Below are 16,203 nucleotides of genomic sequence, written 5' to 3' on the forward strand. Positions count from 1 at the left end.
CCATATGGTGCATGAGATGGATGGTTTTTTCCAACAATTTTTTCTTTATTAGAAAATTTGTGGTTTTAAAGAGCAATTATGCATAAAATCCAGGATTTCCGTATACCACCCCATCAACAACAATTTACGTTTTTGTGGAGCATATTTTTACAATTAATGAAAGTACATTTTTATAACTGTACTATTAAAAATAGTACATGGATTGGCATCCTATATTCATTGTGTATTGTAGTCCATGGTTTTTTTTTTTTTAATTTTTATTCCATCATACATACACTCTAACATTTCCCCTTTAAATTACAGGCATATATATATTTCAGTGCTTTGAATTGCATTCACCATGATGTGCTATATCACTACCATCCAATACCAAAACATTTCCATTATTCCAAAGAGTCCTGTATGTTTCAAGCCTTAACTTCCCATTTCCCATCCCCACCCCATCCCCTGGTGACTTCTGTTTTGGATTCTGACTCTATGAGTTTGCTTATTCTAATTGTTTAAAATCAATGAGATCATATAACATTTGTCTTTTTATGTCTTGCTTTTTTCACTCAACATGATGTCTTCAAGTTTCATCCATTTTGTCACATGTGTCAGGACTTCATTCATTTCCTATGGCTGAACAATATTCCATTGTATGTATATTCCCCTGTGAAGCTACTCTGTGCTTTTCTTTGTAGGAGGTTTTTGATTGCTGATTCAATCTCTTTACTAGTAAATAGTTTGTTAAGATCTATTTCTTCTTCAGTCAATGCAAGTTGTTTCTAAGAATATGTACATTTCAACTAGTTTATTTAATTTATTGGTATACAGTTGTTCATAGTATTCTCTTATAGTCCCTTTTATTTTCAAAGTGGTTGGTAGTAATGTCCCCATTTAATTTCTGATTTGCATTGTTCATATCCTCTCTTTTTTTCTTTGTCAGTCTAGCTAATGGTTTGTCAATTTATTGATCTTTTCAGAAAACCAGCTTTTGGTTTTGTTGACTTTTTATTGTGTTTTATTTTTCTATTTCATTTATCTCTGCTCTAATCCTTGTTTTTTCCTTCCTTCTGCTTGTTTTGGGTTTAGCTTGCCTTTCTTTTTCCAGCTTACCTGCTTTGAGGTTAGGTCTGATTTGTAGTCTTTCTTCTTTTACAAAGTAAGCATTTAAGAGCTATGAATTTCACTCTCAGCACTCTTATCTCATCCCATAAGTTCTGGTATATTGTATTTTCATCTTCACTTGTCTCAAGATATTTCTTAATTTCACTTTTGATTTCCTGTTTAACCTATTGGTTGTTTAAGAGTATGTTGTTTAATTTCCACGTATTTGTGAATTTTCCATTTTTCCCTCTGTATTTATTTCTAGTTTAATTCCATTGTGGTCAGAGAATATAAATTGTATTATTTCAATATTTTTGAATTTATTGAGATTTGTTATGTGACCTAACATATGGTCTATACTGGAGAATATCCATGTGCATATGAGAAGAATGTGTATTCTGCTGCTGTTGGTTTAGAGCATCATTCTTGTATTATGATTGTCTGACTGGATGTTCTATCCATTATTGAGAATGGTGTATTAAACTCTCCTATTATTAATGCAGAAACATCAGTTTGTCCCTGTAAGTCTGTATTTGCTGCATACATTTTGGGGCTCTATTCTTAGGGTTTGTGAAGGTTTATATGTATTATGTCCACCAGAAAAAGCCATGTTCTTTAATGCAATCTTGTGGGAGCAGATTGATTAATCTGATTGGGGCGTGACCTTTTGAGTGTTTCCATGGAGATGTGATTAAATCAACTGTGGACTAGACCTTTGATTAAATTCTCTCCATGGTGATATGGACCCCACCTATTCGGTATGAATCTTAATCAAATCATTGGAGTCCTATAAGAAAGAGACATTTTGGAGATGGTAGTTGAAAGCTGATGCTTGGAGATGCAGACAGAAAGATGTTTGGAGCTGCTCAGCTAAGAAATGCTAGCCCAGAGTTTGCTCCAGAGAAAATAAGAGAGGACCCCCAGATGGGTAGATGCACAGGAGCTGAAAAGGCTAAGAGAGACAAGCCAAGAGACATTTTGGAGAATGCCATTTTGAAATGCAAACTGGGAATATCAGATGCCAGCCATGTGCCTTCCCAGCTAACAGAGATGTTCTGGACACCATCAGCCATTCTTCAGTGATGGTATCTTCTTGTTGATGCCTTTGTTTGAACACTTTTATGGCCTTAGGACTATAAATTTTTAACCAAATAAACCCCCTTTATAAAGGCCAATCCGTTCCTGGTATTTTGAATAAGGGCAGCACTGGCAAACCAGAACAGGATCATATATAATTATATTTGCTACCTCTTCTTGTTAAATTTTCCCCTTTATCAGTATATAATGACCATATGTGTCCTTCATAACTGTTTCTGACTTAAAGTCTATTTTATATGATATTAGTATAGCCACCTAGCACTTTTTTGGTTTCTACTTGTTTAGTATATTTTTTCCAATCCTTTCACTTTCAACCTATTTTTATCTTTGAATTTAAGGTGAATCTCTTCAAAACAGCATATAGTTGGGTCATGCTTTTTCACCCATTCTGCTAATCTCTGCCTTTTGACTGGAGACTTTAATCCATTTATATTTAGATTTACTATTGATAACACAGAACTTTCTTCTATCGCATTTTGCTATTTAGCCTTTTTATATCTTAGATGTTTTTTTGTCCCTCACTTCTGTTAATGCCGTCTTTTATATTCATTTGATATTTTGTGTTGCACCTATTGAGTACCTATCTGGATATATTTTTCTTCTATTTTCTTTGTAGTTACCATGGGGTTAAAATTTAATATCCTAAATATATTACAATCATATTTATTTTGATACCAAGTTAACTTCAACAGCATGCACATGTACTTTTTTTATACCCCTTTGTCCCTGCACCTTTTTGGAGGGAGGGGCATTTCTTGTTACCACTTACATCTTTATACATTTCATGTCCAAAAACATACATTAATTTTACTTTGTATGCATTTGCTTTTCAGCACCTGTAGGATGTAATAAATGGAGTTACATACCAAACAATACAATACAATGGGCACTTAACGGTTACCCAAATGGTTACCTTTACTGCAGATCCTTATGTTTTTATGCTACTTTGAGCCACTAGCTAGTGCCTCTTCCTTTCAGTCTGAAGAACTCCCTTTAGCATTGCTTGTAGGGTAGGCCTAGTGGTGATGGAATCCTCAGCTTTTGTTCATCTGAGAATGTCTTAATCTTTCCCTCATTTTTGAAAGAATAACCCATTGGAAATAAAATTTTTGCCACAGTCTTTTTCTTTCAGCACTTGAAGTATTTCAGCCCACTGCCTTCTTGCTGCCATGGTTTCTGATGAGAAATTGGCACTCAACTTAACTGGGAGTCCCTTGTATATAACACATTGTTTTTCCATTGCAGTTTTCAGAACTCTCTCTTTGTTCACAGAAGGTTCTTAAGACACATGGATATGAATTCTTAAATCTCACTGTTCACTTTGCAAATGCTGCCATTATGCAAAATACCAGAAATCGACTGGCTTTTATAAAGGGGATTGATTTAGTTACAAATTTATAGTCTTAAGGCCAGAAATGTGTCCAAACTAAGGCATCAACAGGACACATTTACTGAAGAATAGCTGATGGCATCTGGAACACCTCTGTCAGCTGGGAAGGTACGTGGCTGGCACCTGCTGTTTCTTTTCTCCTAGGTTGTTTTTCAAATTGGCTTTCTGTAAAATATCTCTGGGCTTGTTTGTCTTAGCTTCTCCGGAGCAAACTCTGAGCTAGCATCTCAAGTGTTAGGAAGCTTCTGGGCCTGGAGACCTCTTAAGTAGTCCAGTGAACTAATTAAGACCTACCCTGAAAGGACAGGGTCAAATCTCCATGGAAACATTCAAGAGGTCACACCCTAATCAAAAAGATTAATCAATCTGCCTCCAGAAGATTGGATTGAAACATGGCTTTTGGGGGGACATAACATATCCAAACCAGCACACTCACATAGATTAAGGTTACATGTGCAGAAACTCCCAGTACATTCTCTTTAACCACTCACTCAGAACATCCCCTGATTCTGAATTCCATCATGTAAAAAACAAAAACAAAACAGAACAAAACCTCTATTTTGTCCTAGGCATCCAGCAACCCTTGAATTGGCATCCACCCAACTCTCCAGACATCCATTTACATACCACATTATTTTTGTTTCTCAATACAAAATGTTTTTTTTTTTTTCCTTTCAAAAGGAACATTAGTGGTCCATTAAAAAACTCAAAAAGAAAAGAAATGCCTAAATCACTTAAGTTAATATGTGCATGTCACAGAAACACACAAAATGACCAATGTCAAAAAAATCAAATTTATTTCCCTGTATGAGAAATGCTGATAGGACTTAGTCTTAAAATACTCCTTTGCAAGAATCCTTTGTATGAAATGACTTAATTTGCTATTAAAACAGAAAAGAAAAAGAAATGAAAATGGTGAAATTTTATTTATTTAAAACTTTAAATGTGTTTATTATGCTATACTGCCAATTGCTACTATTAGGCCATGACAGATCCTTTATTCTGATAAAGAATATGTGTTAAAAATCCATAATTAATCACTTTCATAATATATGGGACCAATAAAAGCACAGTTGTCTAACTTTATAAAATAGTTTTAAAAATTTAATTATATGTAAGACATTTATAGAATCAATAGACAATAAATTATTTTTAAAAGAAAACAGCAATTTCATAATATTTATTTTTTTGCATTTATATACATTTGAATTCTTATTGACATGGTTAGTGTAAGGTATATATAAGTATTAACAATTAAGATATATTTGAGTATTAAGTATAAAGAAAAGAAACACAAACTTATTTGTAATAACCTATTGCATAAATTCAAGAGAATTTTTGAATGTCTATATTATTATTTAAAAGAAGAGAAAAAGTAAAGGCATCTCATTTTCTACGGAAGCCAGTATTATAAAATCTGAAATATTATAAAACCTAAAAGTCATAAGATTGAAATTTATTCAAATAGTCAAATGCTATTGAATAATATATTCTGCAGAAACTACAATGTTCAAAATAGATATCTAGTCTATCTTTTCTGAAGGACTATATCTCCTGAATACAATAAAGAAATGTAAGATTGTGTTTTTTAATAAAATTACATATGTTCTAGTATCTTTATGAAATTATTTTTCCTAAAATATTTTTCATTTGCTTATTATATTTCAGGAACTTGTTTTGGCAAAAACTGATGCAGTCCCTGCATTCTAGGGGCTTATATTCCTGTGGAAGAAAACAAACAATACTTAAAATAAATTTATAATATAAGTAATAATATAAATACTATGCAATATAATAGAACAATGATATTGACAAAGACAGGTTGAGGAATGGAATTACGGTGCCTATTTTACATACCATGGTAAGGGGAAGGTCTTTCTGAGAAAGACATAAAACATATTGATTTGGCATGCAAAGGTCAGCAGGATGAATATGTAAGTCAGAAGGAACACTAAAGGTGAAGGCCTTAAGTTAGGAATGAAGAGTACAAGGAAGTAAAAAGAAAATATAAGGATAAAATATTGGAGCAGGAGGCAAGGGACAGATTAGGTAGAAGCCTGTGAAACATGGAAGAATTTCAAGCAGCGAAGTGGCATGATAAGATTCTATTTTTAGAAAATCACATTGGCTAAAAACATAGAGGAGTTGGAGAGGAGAAAAAGTGAAGGCTGTCAGAGTGATCTAAGCTATTGGAAAGCACTTCATAGTGAGGGAAAGCCCTAGCTTACAGTGGTAGTACTTTTTTTTTTTTTATTTAACTTTATTTAACAAATAAATAAATAAATAATAATTAAAAAAAAAAAAAGTTTCCAGATAGAAAACAATGGAACAGGAAAAACAAATATCCTGATATAAATTCATTGATATAACTGATATTACCTATTCTGACTTACATATTCATCCTGCTGACCTTTGCATGCCAAATCAGTATGTTTTATGTCCTTCTCAAAAAGACCTTCCCCTTACCATGGTATGTAAGATAGCCACCGTAATTCTGTACCTCAACCTGTCTCTCTCAATATTGTTGTTGTTGTGATAGCATTGATGAAAGAACCAGCATCAGGCTGAACTTCAACGATGTGAAGCTAATTTAGAGAATTGTCTTCCGCCAGCTTTGCTGAGATGTGAAGTCACAGGTTTGTTCCCTGTCTTCCCACAGTTTGATTTTTATGACATTGGGAGTCATCCTCATATACAGCATTTCAGTTTTGTAGATTTTCCTTAATTTAAGTTATAGTGTATACTTTTGTTCCTTGTTCTTTCTGTTGCTTTGGGAAGTTCTTTAAGGGGAGAGGATGATAGTGAGCGATGCTCATTCAGCCATTTCAAAATCAAAAGTCAATTCAGCATTGTTTTCCAAGGGGTCCCAAATATTGCAATGCTGGGATGTATACTTGTTTTTAAAGTAATATACTATCCTGCATGTTGACAAAATCAGCAATTCTTCTTCGGCTCATCAGGAAAGTGGTGGGTAAACTGTAGCAGGAGCTTTTCAGAATCTGGTTTGACAACAAATATAAATAAGATAGAGCCAATTGAATAATTACCCAGGCATGCTTTGTTTATTGGAAGGAATCTCTCTGTGAAGCAAGAAGGAGGGGAATGCCTCTAAACTACAAAGCATCCTACTATGTTCAATTATCTAAGAAAATAAACTGCAAACCCAATTCACTCCCACACAACCCTGTGCTATAATGAAACTTACTGTGACCCAAAAAGAATTCATTCTAGCCTGGAATATAAGTTTACATTTCCCCTATATGAAACTCTTGCAAAGTTTCCTTCTAGGAAGGATTCATATCACTTAGAAATTAATGAAATAGAAAGGAGACTAAATTTTTTATTGCAATGGAAATAGTGATGAGAAGAGACAGAAAGAAAGAGAGAGGGAGACAGAAGACAGAGAGAGAGAGGAGAGAAAAAGAGAGAGAGATGGGGAAGAGAGGGAGAGGGAGAAAGATACAGAACAGAAAGTCAGAAAATGCAGGAGTACTCATCAGAAATAGGTTTCTATGAATAAAAGTAAAGTACAACTAGATATTTCATCATCATTCAAAGGAATTAATGAAATCACCACCTGTTTATACCAAGAGCTCAAAGCTCTCACATACAAAGAGGAAAAGATATGGTGGGTTAACATGATGAAATATTAGCTTGCAATGTGAAAAACATCACACAATTGTGGATGTCAGTGCCACTTTGGAAGTAGCAGAAAAGAAAATAGACACTTCAGAAATGAACAAAGGACATGAAGAAAAATCTTGTGATTAGCAAGGAAAATGAATGAAGATATAAAAGGAATTTGAGAGAAAACAATCTATTTGAAAACTTTTCTCAAATATTCCAACATATGCATAACTATGTACCTGAATGCAAGTACTAAAATAATGAAAGAGAAAAACAAAACAAAACAAAATCTCATGGCAGAATTCCATACATTTTCCAGATATAAAACCTTGAATTTAAAACTCAAATGCTGCACAGTGTTCTTGGCTAAAAATAATGAAAAATATATATATTTATATATTTATATATATATATATATAATTACATAGGCTATTAAAGTTACTGAAATCCAGATATAAGGAAAGACTCATTGTATTAAGCAAAAGAATCCAGCCATTTGACTTCTTCAAACTACAGTAAATATTTAGTAACCCATTAGTGAAATGCTGTATGTAACCTAAAACTTGTAAGAGCAATACTTGCTTTCACAGCAGAAGGGCAATAACTTAGTTTATATCAATAAAAACTCATTACATAAACTCTAATATATTTATGCAATGAAATACCATGCACATATTTTAAAAGAAGCAGTTCTACATGTACTAATATAAAGATCTTCAAATAACATTTTTGAGTGAATAAGAATCCTACAGAATTATATATGTGTTATATATGTATACATGCACACCCACACACACACACACATATTGTATTAGTTCAGGTCCTCTGAGAAATGACAACAAAATGATGTCATGTAAATATTCATTGGAAAAAACATTTTTGAGGGAAAAGTGGGAGGGAATCAGAGGTGCTGGGGAGAGCGTTCAGACTATAAAGCGGGTCTGGCTTCATGAAATGCTAGAAAAGTGAAAAAGGCTGGTTTAGAAGTATCACAGACCCCAATGCAGTTTTGACCAGGCTGTTGGTGTGTTCTCAAACCAAAGACAGCTGTTGGAGGAATAACATGCTTCAAGAGAACAGGCTTGTGTGCTTAGTTATTGGCTGGGAACAGTACATCGAAAGTGTAGTGTCAGTACATATATGCTGGTGGATTGAGTGCAGCAGCAGCTGGAGCTGTCATTTGTACTCACTGCAGCAGGAGACATGAATGGCATCTTTTCATATGTGTTGCAATTCATCCTTTTTGTGGAAAAAGTGTACTCTTGCATACAAGTTCAGGGAATGGCTATCCATATTTTCCATGGTCCTCTTTACCTGTTAGAAAACACAGACGAGAGTTAATGTGAAAATTTATGGCCTCCATCACTGAAGCTGAGAGAGACATTTTGGAGAGAAGCTAAGATATGTAAGCCAGAGTTTGCCCCCGGGGGAAGGTAACAGTGACACTGGTTCTACAAGCAAGTTGACCTTGGTTCTACAACTATATTCATTCTGTACCTCCTCCATCTTCAATTCTAAATTCCCCTTATTATCAGCTACCACCTCAGCATGTCTTGGTGGCTTACCTAGTAATCTGACTCAAAGCTTCAGTCCCAAGGGGTCATATACCTCTCAGATGGGTTGCTACACATACACAATCACAGATAATTGAGGCAAGAGAATATCGTGAAGCACCCAAATTTTCACCTGAGTTTTATACATTCTCCTGCCCCTTTATACTTAAACAGCCCTACCTCTTTTGGCTGGACAATAAGCTCTGCCTATAGGGTGATTCTTCTTACCTACTTGTTTCCTAGACAAAGGATCCCAAAGAACCCTGGAATAACCCGTTCCATCATTTTGGAAACCTTGTTGTTTCCCTCAACAAGAATATGCCCACATTAGGGACAGGGTCCACCAACCTTGAAAAACTGGGGGAAGCACAAATATCCCCAGTGGGTCATCAGGAGTAATAATAAGTAAAGCTGTACCTGCTTCCATACATTTGTTCTAGGACCAATATATTCTGTATTGGGAGCCACACACCTTATGGTATCCTTAGATTGGATGCATACACTGCATCCTGAAGGTTGGCATCTCATTCTTTTACATTGTTCCTTCCAGCATGGCAAATTGTGTCCATTTCAAAGGTGGGTCCATATTTTTAAGGGGTCCATGTTCCAAGATGGTACAGGGTGTAATATAATCTTTCATGGGGAATTGAGTTCACTGGTCAGATGTTATGCTGTGTCAGATTCCATGCTTGTGGACTACACACCTTATAAGATCCTGGATAAGTGATTCTGACTAAATCTTTGCAGATAGAAAAGGCAAATGCATACTCTCTAGAAATAGGCATCTTTCTCTGAGAAGATGTACTGCTGAGCCTTCAAAACTGGCCTAATCACAATATAGTCAGCTTGTCATCAATTGGCTGGTTGACTTCCTTGAGAAATATTGCCATGTTGTGGATTCAGTGTTGATCTGTTTCAGAACTTTTGGACATTCAGATTCAGCAATAGCTACTGAGAAGCCATGACATTGGGGTCCTAGATAGCCTCTGTCTCTGTCACCTCGGCCACTTCTTTATTGTGTCCAGAGTGAGAATTCTATGATGATCAATGAAGAAGCTTAGCTAAAATCCACTGGGCAACTCATTTTGTCTATGTGGTAGTTCATTGCCTCATTTTGGTGAGCTCTTTTTGATAGGATTTAACACATGCTACAAAAATCTTCCTACTCTGGACCCACTCTCAATTGTGCATTCACATACTTCTATCCGAGACCTTCTCCTTTTTGGTGGTATTAGTTTTCTATTGCTTCTTTAACAATTTCAAAAACGCAGTGTCAAAAAACAACATACATTTATTCTCTTAATATTATGTAGGTTAGAAGTTCAATACAGGTTTCACTAAGCTAAAATCAAGGTGCTTGTGGAACAGCATTCTTTTTATGGTGGTTCTAGGAAAGAATCTATTTCCTTGCCATTTCCAACTGCTAGAGGTCACCCACTTTCTTTGACTAATATCCCTGTTCCCACCTCTTCAAAGTTACCAAGTTGGTATCTGAAAATTCTGCCATAGTCACAACTCCTCCTGACAACAGGTGGGGAAAAGCACCCCTTTTAAAGATTAATGTGATTATTTTTGATCCACCCAGAATAATCTCCCCATCTCAGGGTCTTTAACTCTACTCACATCTGCAAAGTACATTTTGCCATGTAAGGTAGCAAATTCATAGGTTTCTGGAATTTGGACATGGACCTCTATGGGTGGGTGGGTTTGGGGTTTTTCTTTATTCTGCCTACCACTCTAGTTTTCCATTTCTTTTCCTTCCACATCACTGACCATATGGGCAGACAATTTCTTTCTAGGAATCTGGATTTATTCTCTCATTAGGTCAACTTTTCTCCATTCAGAGTGGATGACTTGGTGCACTGCTATAGTTCTGTCCATTTGGGAATACCATTCATCTCCAGCATCTCTCAAGGCCACCCTGAATGTGGTAATTTTGGGGTATCAGCGTCAATCCAGACCTTGCGTCCAGTAGTTCTTGAAATGTCTGGATAATCCCTTTGCCCAGGAATAAGAGAATCATCACGGTATATAATTTACATGGTATTGTAAGGCCTTTTCTCATTGCTACCCAGCTGCTTCTTCAAAGGGTCTTTATCAAAAAATCAGTTGACATCTAAGAACTAAGCAAAGGATTATGGCTTTTCTTGGAGTGAAATCCCTAAGTCTTCTTCTCTAGCTTGTGGGATCAAATTAAACTGCCAAGTGGTTAGTAAACCAGGCCCAAATCCTCATCTTATGGCTTCTGGAACTAGTTGCAATAGTTTTGATTTTCCAAGAAGTAGATACAAAGATAGGGGTTGGATGTACAGGAGATTAAATGGAAAAAAAAAGAAAAAAGAAAAAAGAACTGTGAGTGGAAAAGGTTAAGAAACAAAGGAGGCAGGGAGAGTCTCAGATCATGATGCATATTTCACCTCTGTAAAAGAGAAAGAAAAGATAAAAGAGGATAGAAGACTTTCCAGATTCTTCCAACAATGGTTTGGCTAGGCTTATGAGGAGTTTGTGAGCTACTCATGAGGCCAACAGAAAAAGTAGTTTGGCATTTCAGTTTCATTGTTTCTCTCTGTATGGAGATATTTCTTTGATGGTTCATTTAAAAGTCTGCTGGTTCTGTAGGGTATATTGGCTAGACCCTAGAATTAATGGAATTATTTTCCATGAACCAGTAGTTAGGTTTTGTGGCAAAGTCCCTCAGTGACTAAGACTGTATTATTTAACTATCTTATGGGTAGAGAAGAACACAAAATGTATACTGTGGTTAGCTTTCTTCTTCTTATTGAGATAGGAGCCAACTATTTCCTTTGACTAATGGAGCATAATTTGAGTAGCTTGTTGATATGCAAGTGCCTCTGTTTCTATGGTAACCAATATAGCATAAAAGGTGGAAAGCACAATGGGATAGGAAAATTATAGCTAGGCCAATGTTTCCATAGTATATATTAAAAGGAAGAAAGTAGAAATTGTAGATGTCAGAACATGTCATTAGGAAAGTGACTAGAAGGGGAAAGGTGTGAAATATCTAGGACATACTGAACACTGATGGAAATTCATTCAGCTATTTTGCATGGAGAATGGAAGATTTAGAAAACAAATGAATATTGTCTTCACATGCCTGCAAATTTGTCATACGTAACATTTGCACAGGGACTTTCAGCTTATTTTGAAGTGATCCTCATGAATTTACAGATTATTAGACACCTGTATTGCAGTAGAATTACACCAAACAAGACTTGTAGGTGTGTCTGTAACTCTTCAGTTGTGGAAATTAGCACCAATGAAATCAAATTCAAATTTATAAAAAAAGTGTTGGAGTCTTTGGAGAAAAAGCCAGGGCGTAAATGCCAAAAAATTAATATATATGTGTAAATGTATGTTTTGGTAAGATCTGAAACTATTATAATAATTTATATTTTCATCTTGGTTTCATCCCAAAATCACTTTTTAAATACTTCATAAATTAATGAGTTCAATTGCTTTTAAGGTATGAAAAAAAAAAAACAAAAAACAAATATAAGTCCGAGAAAGTTCAAACAATTCACTTTAAGTGCAATAGGGAAGAGATTGTCATCTTGATACAAAGTGTACTTCTGAACTTCCCAATTTTTCATATGCTTTAGTAGGTTTATTTATTGAATTTTGCTAATTTGTAATTAAATAAACTGTTAGTAGTAGTAAAAACTTAAATTTGTGTTACCCTACAAAGCACAGTATCTATTTCTTTTAGTCTTTAAAAAAGCATATCTATAAAAAGGGCATGTATAATTATACATTGTTTATAGTGAAGAAGCCAAAGCAAAGAAAGAGTAGATAAGTTCTCTAATGTTACTTGGCCAGTAAGTATTAGAACCAGGCATTGGAGGATCGTCTACTTTACAGAAAAGATCTCTTTTCACAATTTTAGTAATTCATGTGGTAAACTGGAGATTAGAAATGGCTTTTGGTCATCTTGTTATTTCCCTTAGCCACCTGTAAATTAATAGGAAATAAATAAATAGGAAATAAATTAATAGTTGTTGAATTAAAATAGTGTGATGAATTATATAACTGGAAATATAAATATCTTTTTTATTTCAATGAGGTTATGCAAAATGGCTCTTGAATCAGATTTCCTGCGATTGATTTCAAGGCTCCTTCCTTAACTAGTTGTGTGAACTTGGGAATGTTTCCTAAACTTTCTAGGTCTCTATTTCCTAATTGGTAAATTGGAATAATAATATTACCTACTTCATAGGGTTGCTATGTGAATTTATAAAATTAATATATGTAAAGTGGTATCAAAATATTGCCTGGCAAAATAAGATTTCAATAAGATTGTCTGCTATCATTGTTGATATTATTGCTGCTGCTGTTGTTATTATTATATTGGGAAATTTACTTTATTAAAATATTGTACCTGGCTGCTCTCAATAAAATGGCACTTCCTAAGATGATTCTTTGAGGTCACTTAGAGTGGTATAATCATATCATATAATTTTAGAGCTTATTTTATAAATGAGTTACAGTTATATGTACTTTTCTCTTTAAAATATGATTGTAAGTAATTCTCTTAATTCCACAAATACCAGTTGCATATTTCATGGAAAAAGATGTGAATAATGTTCAATTCATATTTTCTCAAAAATTTAACCACTTACTATTAATATACCATATGCTATATAAAATGTTTACTCTCTAGCAGAAACCAGTGCTATGGCTTACCATATCATACACATTTCAGAATTCATTTCATTCATAATTGTCATCTGCTCTAAATTTAGATATCATTTTACATATTTTTGCATTGAATTATAAAAACATTGCCTTATTTTGATCATTTTATATGAGATATAAGTTTGTAACTAATTTTGTTTTACATATTTAAATATTATACTTAAAATAATCTAAGTCAATACTGGGGAATACATGATAATAATTTTGCCCACTCAAATAATGTTTTTCTATTACTCAAGTTTGAAAAAATGTGCCTTAGCAATAAAATATTTAACAGGTAAATAAATATATTGTACCTTCTCCCATCTATTGAATAATAAGGTTTCTCATTATGATTTGGGATATGCTCCTTGTTAAACTATATTCTCCCTTAAAACTATTTATTTCTGTGCAGCTAAATTGCACCACCCATCTAACACCCTCAATCTTCTAAAAGTAGCAAGAAGAAAACTTATTTCAGCATGGGGTATTCCAGGTTTCCAGTGTTTATTGCTGACTATTCATAAAGGCCTTTGGCAGAGGTGGCAGAACGGTTAATGTCATCAGAAGTCTTTGTATTTCTTTAAGTCAGTTGAATATGTTCTTTCAGAGCCTTTTATTTTTCATATGAAGTAAGTTGTTTAGGTTTGCTCATTATTATTTTTTATTAGAGAAGTTGTGGGTTTACAGAAAAAGTCGGCATAAAATACAAGCTTTGCTCATTATTGACATAATAAATTCAGTTGTAAAGGCAATATCCCCAGATTATCTCCTTTATTGCCTGTCCCAGTTCTCATTTTACATGGAAAATATCATCATCCTGAACCTTCTGAATTCTCAAGCTACTTAAAACATAGGGACATACTATTACTATAGATACATTCTTTCAGTATTGCTTTATCAAATGTTTCTGTGGTTTGCTGGATGAAACTTGGTTTGCAATATCTATTTAGTCATTTTGTTAATAGGAAATATTGAAATATCTAATGGTCTATGGCTGAAGCTATATAATCTTGTACTATTTACTCTTTTTTTTTTTTTTTTGACTTTTACAACGAACATTTATTAAGTTGCACATTACAATTCCAAGGCTGTGAAACTGTACAAATTAAGTCATCAACAAAAGGCTATCTTTTCTGAAGACAGGCTGTTGGCACTGGGGGTTCCTCTGCCAGATAGCAAGGCACGTGGTCAGCATCTGATGGTTCTTCTTCTCTCTGAGCATCTGTGCGTTCTCTCTTAGCATCTCTGGGGCATTTCTCTCACATTGTCCTATTTACTCTTGACCATGGTGGTAACTAGCCTCTAAGACAGCCATCACTGATATTTGAGTCTTGTCATTCACATGCTTGCAGAGTTCCCTCTTATACTGAACAAGCTTGACTTGGATAACCAATGGGATAATGCTGATATTATGGGTGTGACTTCTGAAGCTGGGTCATAACAGATACTGCAGCTTCCATCTTGTTCTCTGGGATCACTTTTTCTGGGACAAGGCAACTGTTGAATTATGAAGGCATTCAAGCAATCCTATGGAAAGACCCACATGCTTAGAAATTCATACCTTCTGTCAACAACCATGCAAATGAGCCATGATGAAGCACATTCTCTAACCCCAGCTCAGCCTTCAGATGACTAAAGCTCCAACTTACATCTTGACTGTTGCACCAAAGAGACCCTGAGCCATAAGCACCCGCCTAAGCCCAAAGCCCAAATGTCTTAACCACTGATACTTTGTGGTGACAAATGTTTGTTATTTTAAGTTTCTAAATTCCAGGGATACTTGTTGCACAGCAAGAAAAACTTTATATATATTTGTGTGTGTGTGTTTATATACATATATACATATACATATGTATATGTATAGATATATATAGTCATTGTGATTTTTTACTTAGAGTTTGAGAAAGAAAATAGCTTCTCCCATCTCCAGTAAACGGACTTAACACTAAAATTCTTGATTTTGTCAGAAGTTTTGTCTTTTTGTCAGACTAGGCCCTAGTGTTTTCCTGTTGAATATAATATCACAGAACACCAAATTCAGAAAAGATATCTCTGTGTCCATAATGGAGTCAATCAAAAAATAAGACTACTCTGTCTCTGTAATCTTGTCCACACACAAACAAAAATTATGTCACTGTATGCGATGGTTAATTTTGTGTCAGCTTGGCTGGGTTATGGTGTACAGTTGTTTGGCCAAACACTGACCTAGATGTTGCTGTGCAGATATTTTATAGATGGTATTAGCATCTATAATCAGTTGATTTCAAGTAAAAGAGACTGCCCCTGAATAATGTGGGTGGGCCTCATCCAATCAGTTGGAGACCTTAAATACTAAGAACCGAGGGTTCCAGGAAGAAAGAAGAAATTCTACCTCAAGACTACTTCTTTTACTGCTTCCTGAGTTTCCAGACTAAAAATTTCAGACTGGCAACTTCAACATTACTCTTACTGGAATTCCCAGCCTCTAGACTACCCTACCGAATTTGGGCTTGCCAGTCCCTACAACTCCACAATCACATAAGCCAATTCCTTACAATAAATGTCTCTCTCTCTCTATACACACACACACACACACACAAACACACAAACACATATATCCTGTTGGTTCGGTTTCTCTGGAGAACGCTGAATGATACACTGTAAAAAGTGCACAAATATCTGGCATCCTCTTCTCTTATCTAGTATGAGTGATTGCTGATTCTTTACAAATAGTAGATTTTGCTTCTCTTCATACCATCTACCTCACATAAA

This window comes from Choloepus didactylus, chromosome 3 (assembly GCF_015220235.1).
Source record: "Choloepus didactylus isolate mChoDid1 chromosome 3, mChoDid1.pri, whole genome shotgun sequence".
NCBI lineage: Eukaryota > Metazoa > Chordata > Mammalia > Pilosa > Megalonychidae > Choloepus > Choloepus didactylus.